The sequence below is a fragment of the Garra rufa genome, chromosome 25, assembly GCF_049309525.1.
Source record: "Garra rufa chromosome 25, GarRuf1.0, whole genome shotgun sequence".
NCBI classification, from domain to species: domain Eukaryota; kingdom Metazoa; phylum Chordata; class Actinopteri; order Cypriniformes; family Cyprinidae; genus Garra; species Garra rufa.
The window spans coordinates 33,572,147-33,581,058 of NC_133385.1; positions in this window are offsets into that span (position 1 = coordinate 33,572,147).

An 8,912-nucleotide genomic window follows, 5' to 3' on the forward strand; every position below is an offset into this window, starting at 1 on the left:
ATATACACATACACACACACACACACACACACACACACACACACACACACACACACACACAAACATATGTAATGATTAAGACATTTTTATTTTACTTTTCAAAAGTTTATGGTTTAAAGGTTTTAAATATTTTATAGATGGATGAAAAGATAGATAAGATAAGATAGATAGATCTAAAAAAATCTAAGATTATGAGATTAAAGTCATAATATTTTGAGAATAATGAGAATAAAGTTGAAATATTACAAAAATAAAGTTGTAATATTTCGAAAATGATGTTGAAATAAGCAGAATAAAGTCAAAATAATTTGTGAATGATTTTGAAATAATGAGAATAAAGTCAAAATATTACAAGTATAAAGTTGCAATGTTTAGAAAATATAGTAAAAATTACAAGAATAAAGTCGAAATTACGAGAATAAAGTCAAAATATTTTGACAAAATAATGTTGAAATAGCGAGAATAAAGTCAAAATATTTTGACAAAAGTCGAAATAATGAGAATAAAGTTGAGATATATCGAGAATAAAGTTGAAATAACGAGAATAAAGTCAAAATATTTTGACAAAAGTCGAAATAATGAGAATAAAGTCGAGATATTTCGAGAATAAAGCCAAAATTATGAGAATAAAGTCAAGAGTAACAAGAGTAAAGTCAAAATATTCTGAGAAAGTTGAAAAAGTGAATAAAGTTGAAATATTTTGAGAATAAAATCTAAATATTTCAAGAATAAAGTTGAAATAACCAGAATAAAGTTGCAATATTAGGAGAATAAAGTCGAAATATTAAAAAAATAAAGTAAAAATTACGAGAATAAAGTCGAAATAACGAGAGTAGTCAAAATATTTTGATAAAGTCGAAATAAAGTTGAAATACTTTGAGAAAAGTCGAAATAATGAGAATAGTTGAAATAAGAAAATTGAAATGAAAATAAAATATTCAAAATATTTAGAGAATATAGCCTAAATATTTCAAGAATAATGTCTAAATAAAGAGAATAATGTCACAATATTAGGAGAATAAAGTCGAAATTTTTCAAAAATAAAGTCAAAATTACGAGTATAAAGTCGAAATAACGAGAGTAAAGTTGAAATATTTTGAGAAAGTCGAAATAAACAGAAAAAGTTGAAATATCGTGAGAATGAGAATAAAGTTGAAATTACAAGAATTAATTTGTAGCAATTAGGTTAAAAGTTATACTATTTTGACAGTATATTCTAGCTTTTTGCACATACAAATGGCCTGGATTGGGAGCACCTGGAGATATTTCAAGTCTCACCTTTCAAAATCTGTTAGTTTTAATTATTTTTATTAAACACATGTGAGAAATGAAAGATTGGACGCCACTGAGACGTTGTTTTATATTAAAAGTACCAAAAGCACAAAGCTTATTGCTATTATTGGGTGTCTGGCGCACTACAAATAGGCCTACAATCAAAGTCGTGAAATGTTATTTCCAACCATACCGTCTCTGTGAGTATAACACATGGTATGATTTCTATTAATAATCCCACATATATTCAAATAAATTCTGGTGGCCTGGCAACTTCTCCCGGTGCTCTATCTGGACCATTTGCATGCGCAGGCTATACTCTCAAAATATTATAACTTTAATTGCTACGATTTAAGTCTCGTAATTTTGACTTTATTCTCGAAAGATTTCAACTTTATTCTTGAAATATTTAAATTTTATTCTTGTAATTTCAACTTTATTCTCGTAATTACGACTTTATTCTCGTAGTCTTAGATTTTTAACGTGACACTAAAACGCTGTTGTACTTTAACACCAAAAGTTAAATGAATAATCCTCAGCCTGAAGGAAGTGTCTATAATGGGAAATTTTTAATTTAAAAGTAATGCGTTAGTTTACCAGTTACTTGATATTTTACTAGTTACTTTATTTAGGCATTTATCCAAAAACCCATTAAAAAACCCTATAGACTTAAGGACGACGAAACTGGAAGTTAAAAAATCCTAACCCACTTTTGGGCTTTAGGATTCCTTCCTGCTGCACACTATTACATTTGGTATCAACATCTGTCTTAGATCGCAAGATTAGCTGGCCTGAGACAGATCGTCGTTTACACCTGGTAATAAAGGAATAGTTCATCCAAAAATGCTGTCATTATTCACTCACTCACTCACATGTCACTCTAAAATGTAGACATCAGAAAGAGGTTCCAGTGATTCGATCACAGATTGGACATGTTTTACACTGGTTTCGCCTCTTGTGATCGGATTACCACAATGGGTGTTAGTATCAGGTGTCAATGGGGTCTTTGTTAAGGGAAATCTTCTCACCTTCCCACAGGCTCTGCAATGGTGGCGTCTCCAGGTGAGGGTGAACTCACAGGTGCAGATCATGCACATAGTGGCCCTCAGGTCTGGGATCCATATTGGGGCTTTGGATCCCAGCTGGGCCCCGCTGTCTGGAACATCTTGAGTTGCCTGCTAAATATTGGTAAGTACAACAAAATTGCACACATAAAGCATTATGCATGAAGTTTATTATTACTCAGTAACAGGTAATTTTAGTCAGTTGGTTTACCATCTCAGGGTTTCTAACTGAGGTGAAGGTGGTCTCTTTCTTGGTGTAATCGTCGATTGCGGTGGAAATGGCCTGAAGCCACTCATCTCGACATGCAGCAGAGCTTTGAGGATAAAATCCACAAGAGTGTGTCGATTAGAAACATACACATTCAGTTGTATGAAGGGCTGCACGATTAATCGCACGATGTTGTGAGGCGTGTTTAGTCAATGAAGCCGGTACTTTGATTAGTAGTAAATCTTCATCACGTGCGTTCAGCGTTCGGCAATTAATACACAGAGGCGTAAATCACTGACAAGCTACGCCAAATCTGGCTCAAAATCGAATGCGATTTTGAGCGCGATTTGGCGTAGCTTGTCAGTGATTTACGTCTCTGTATTAATTGCCGCTCCAGCTGAACGCACGTGATGAAGATTTACTACTAATCAAAGTACCGGCTTCATTGACTAAACACGCCTCACAACATTGTGCGATTAATTGTGCAGCCCTAGTTGTATGGATTACAAATTGTATGGATTTTTTCAAGTCAATATAAAATCAACAAACAAAAAGGAAATAAAAGTCAAATCAACAAACCCCAAACAAAACCAACAAGTCAACATAAAATTAACAAACAGAAAAGCCAATAAGAGTCATATCAACAAACCCCAAACAAAACCAACAAGTCAGCATAAAATTAACAAACAGAAAGCCAACAAAAGTCAAATCAACAAACAAACCTCTAACAAAACCAACAAGTCAACATAAAATTAACGAACAAAAAAGCCAATAAGAGTCAAATCAACAAACAACCCCCCCCAAAAAACAAACAAACCAAAAAAACAAGCAAAATCAAACAAAACCAACAAGTCAACATAAAATCAACAAACAAACCCAAGAAACAAGCAAAATCAAACAAAACCAACAAGTCAACAAACAAACCCAAGAAACAAGCAAAATCAAACAAAACCAACAAGTCAACATAAAATCAACAAACAAGCCAATAAAAGTCAAATCAACAAACAAACCAAAAAACAAGCAAAATCAAACAAAACCAACAAGTCAACATAAAATCAACAAACAAACAAGCCAATAAAATCAAATCAACAAACCCAAGAAACAAGCAAAATCAAACAAAACCAACAAGTCAACATAAAATTAACAAACAAAAAGCCAATAAAAGGCAAATCAACAAACAAACCCAAAAAACAAGCAAAATCAAACAAAACCAACAAGTCAACAAAATTAACAAACAAAAAGCCAATAAAAGGCAAATCAACAAACAAACCCAAAAAACAAGCAAAATCAAACAAAACCAACAAGTCAACATAAAATAACAAACAAAAAGCCAATAAAATCAAATCAACAAACCCAAGAAACAAGCAAAATCAAACAAAACCAACAAGTCAACATAAAACAAACAAAACCAAAAAACAAGCAAAATCAAACAAAACCAAGTCAACATAAAATCAACAAACAAAAAGCCAACAAAATCAAACAATACCAACAAGTCAACATAAAATCAACAAACAAAAAGGAAATAAAAGTCAAATCAACAAACCCCAAACAAAACCAACAAGTCAACATAAAATTAACAAACAGAAAAGCCAATAAAAGGCAAATCAACAAACAAACCCAAGAAACAAGCAAAATCAAACAAAACCAACAAGTCAACATACAACAAACAAAACCAAAAAACAAGCAAAATCAAACAAAACCAAGTCAACATAAAATCAACAAACAAAAAGGAAATAAAAGTCAAATCAACAAACCCCAAACAAAACCAACAAGTCAACATAAAATCAACAAACAAAAAGGAAATAAAAGTCAAATCAACAAACCCCAAACAAAACCAACAAGTCAACATAAAATTAACAAACAAAAAAGCCAATAAGAGTCAAATCAACAAACAAACCCAAAAAACAAGTAAAATCAAACAAAACCAACAAGTCAACATAAAATCAACAAACAAACCCAAAAAACAAGTAAAATCAAACAAAACCAACAAGTCAACATAAAATTAACAAACAAAAAGCCAACAAAAGTCAAATCAACAAACAAACCTCTAACAAAACCAACAAGTCAACATAAAATCAACAAACAAAAAGGAAATAAAAGGCAAATCAACAAACCCCAAACAAAACCAACAAGTCAACATAAAATCAACAAACAAAAAAGCCAATAAAAGGCAAATCAACAAACAAACCCAAAAAACAAGCAAAATCAAACAAAACCAACAAGTCAACATAAAATTAACAAACAAAAAGCCAACAAAAGTCAAATCAACAAACAAACCTCTAACAAAACCAACAAGTCAACATAAAATTAACAAACAAAAAGCCAACAAAAGTCAAATCAACAAACAAACCTCTAACAAAACCAACAAGTCAACATAAAATCAACAAACAAAAAGCCAACAAAAGTCAAATCAACAAACCCCAAACAAAACCAACAAGTCAACATAAAATTAACAAACAAAAAGCCAATAAAAGGCAAATCAACAAACAAACCCAAAAAACAAGCAAAATCAAACAAAACCAACAAGTCAACAAAATTAACAAACAAAAAGCCAATAAAAGGCAAATCAACAAACAAACCCAAAAAACAAGCAAAATCAAACAAAACCAACAAGTCAACATAAAATTAACAAACAAAAAGCCAACAAAAGTCAAATCAACAAACAAACCTCTAACAAAACCAACAAGTCAACATAAAATCAACAAACAAAAAGCCAACAAAAGTCAAATCAACAAACAAACCTCTAACAAAACCAACAAGTCAACATAAAATCAACAAACAAAAAGGAAATAAAAGTCAAATCAACAAACCCCAAACAAAACCAACAAGTCAACATAAAATTAACGAACAAAAAAGCCAATAAGAGTCAAATCAACAAACAAACCCCCCCACAAAAACCAACAAGTCAATATAAAATTAACAAACAAAAAAGCCAATAAAAGTCAAATCAACAAACCATAAAACAAGCAAAATCAAACAAAACCAACAAGTTAACATAAAATTAACAAACAAAAAGCCAATAAAAGGCAAATCAACAAACAAACCCAAAAAACAAGCAAAATCAAACAAAACCAACAAGTCAACATAAAATTAACAAACAAAAAGCCAACAAAAGTCAAATCAACAAACCCCAAACAAAACCAACAAGTCAACATAAAATTAACAAACAAAAAGCCAATAAAAGGCAAATCAACAAACAAACCCAAAAAACAAGCAAAATCAAACAAAACCAACAAGTCAACAAAATTAACAAACAAAAAGCCAATAAAAGGCAAATCAACAAACAAACCCAAAAAACAAGCAAAATCAAACAAAACCAACAAGTCAACATAAAATTAACAAACAAAAAGCCAACAAAAGTCAAATCAACAAACAAACCCCCCCACAAAAACCAACAAGTCAATATAAAATTAACAAACAAAAAAGCCAATAAAAGTCAAATCAACAAACCCAAAAAACAAGCAAAATCAAACAAAACCAACAAGTTAACATAAAATCAACAAACAAAAAGGAAATAAGTCAAATCAACAAACAAACCAAAAAAACAAGCAAAATCAAACAAAACCAACTAGTCAACAAAATCAACAAACAAACCCAAGAAACAAGCAAAATCAAACAAAACCAACAAGTCAACATAAAATCAACAAACAAACCCAAGAAACAAGCAAAATCAAACAAAACCAACAAGTCAACATAAAATTAACAAACAAAAAGCCAACAAAAGTCAAATCAACAAACAAACCTCTAACAAAACCAACAAGTCAACATAAAATTAACAAACAAAAAGCCAACAAAAGTCAAATCAACAAACAAACCTCTAACAAAACCAACAAGTCAACATAAAATCAACAAACAAAAAGGAAATAAAAGTCAAATCAACAAACCCCAAACAAAACCAACAAGTCAACATAAAATTAACGAACAAAAAAGCCAATAAGAGTCAAATCAACAAACAAACCCCCCCACAAAAACCAACAAGTCAATATAAAATTAACAAACAAAAAAGCCAATAAAAGTCAAATCAACAAACCCAAAAAACAAGCAAAATCAAACAAAACCAACAAGTTAACATAAAATCAACAAACAAAAAGGAAATAAGTCAAATCAACAAACAAACCAAAAAAACAAGCAAAATCAAACAAAACCAACAAGTCAACATAAAATCAACAAACAAACCCAAGAAACAAGCAAAATCAAACAAAACCAACAAGTCAACAAAAAATCAACAAACAAACCCAAGAAACAAGCAAAATCAAACAAAACCAACAAGTCAACATAAAATCAACAAACAAAAAGGAAATAAGTCAAATCAACAAACAAACCAAAAAAACAAGCAAAATCAAACAAAACCAACAAGTCAACATAAAATCAACAAACAAACCCAAGAAACAAGCAAAATCAAACAAAACCAACAAGTCAACATAAAATCAACAAACAAACCCAAAAAACAAGCAAAATCAAACAAAACCAACAAGTCAACATAAAATTAACAAACAAAAAGCCAACAAAAGTCAAATCAACAAACAAACCTCTAACAAAACCAACAAGTCAACATAAAATTAACAAACAAAAAGCCAACAAAAGTCAAATCAACAAACAAACCTCTAACAAAACCAACAAGTCAACATAAAATCAACAAACAAAAAGGAAATAAGTCAAATCACTAAACCCCAAACAAAACCAACAAGTCAACATAAAATTAACAAACAAAAAAGCCAATAAGAGTCAAATCAACAAACAAACCCCCCCACAAAAACCAACAAGTCAATATAAAATTAACAAACAAAAAAGCCAATAAAAGTCAAATCAACAAACCCAAAAAACAAGCAAAATCAAACAAAACCAACAAGTTAACATAAAATCAACAAACAAAAAGGAAATAAGTCAAATCAACAAACCAACCAAAAAAACAAGCAAAATCAAACAAAACCAACAAGTCAACATAAAATCAACAAACAAACCCAAGAAACAAGCAAAATCAAACAAAACCAACAAGTCAACAAAAAATCAACAAACAAACCCAAGAAACAAGCAAAATCAAACAAAACCAACAAGTCAACATAAAATCAACAAACAAAAAGGAAATAAGTCAAATCAACAAACAAACCAAAAAAACAAGCAAAATCAAACAAAACCAACAAGTCAACATAAAATCAACAAACAAACCCAAGAAACAAGCAAAATCAAACAAAACCAACAAGTCAACATAAAATCAACAAACAAACCCAAGAAACAAGCAAAATCAAACAAAACCAACAAGTCAACATAAAATCAACAAACAAACCCAAGAAACAAGCAAAATCAAACAAAACCAACAAGTCAACAAAAAATCAACAAACAAACCCAAGAAACAAGCAAAATCAAACAAAACCAACAAGTCAACATAAAATCAACAAACAAAAAGGAAATAAGTCAAATCAACAAACAAACCAAAAAAACAAGCAAAATCAAACAAAACCAACAAGTCAACATAAAATCAACAAACAAACCCAAGAAACAAGCAAAATCAAACAAAACCAACAAGTCAACATAAAATCAACAAACAAACCCAAAAAACAAGCAAAATCAAACAAAACCAACAAGTCAACATAAAATTAACAAACAAAAAGCCAACAAAAGTCAAATCAACAAACAAACCTCTAACAAAACCAACAAGTCAACATAAAATTAACAAACAAAAAGCCAACAAAAGTCAAATCAACAAACAAACCTCTAACAAAACCAACAAGTCAACATAAAATCAACAAAAAAAAAGGAAATAAGTCAAATCAACAAACCCCAAACAAAACCAACAAGTCAACATAAAATTAACAAACAAAAAAGCCAATAAGAGTCAAATCAACAAACAAACCCCCCCACAAAAACCAACAAGTCAATATAAAATTAACAAACAAAAAAGCCAATAAAAGTCAAATCAACAAACCCAAAAAACAAGCAAAATCAAACAAAACCAACAAGTTAACATAAAATCAACAAACAAAAAGGAAATAAGTCAAATCAACAAACAAACCAAAAAAACAAGCAAAATCAAACAAAACCAACAAGTCAACATAAAATCAACTACAGCTGAAACGATTCCTCGAGTAACTCGGTTACAAAAATTGATCGAGGCAAATTCCTCTGCCTTGAAGCCTCTTTTAATTTATTTTAAAGCTCACGTCTCGTTTTTTCGCAATGATTTTGTTTGTGTGACAATGTGCTTACGTCATCCACAAAGTGAAAGGAATCCCAAGGAAAGAGTTGAAACGAGAAAACGTCCAAGGTTTGGGATAATTTCAAATTGAAAAATAAAGAGAACGCTGTGGTGTGTGTCCATTGCAAGATCAAGCTAGCATACCACAGCAGCATATCGTCCGTGCTGGCTGTTC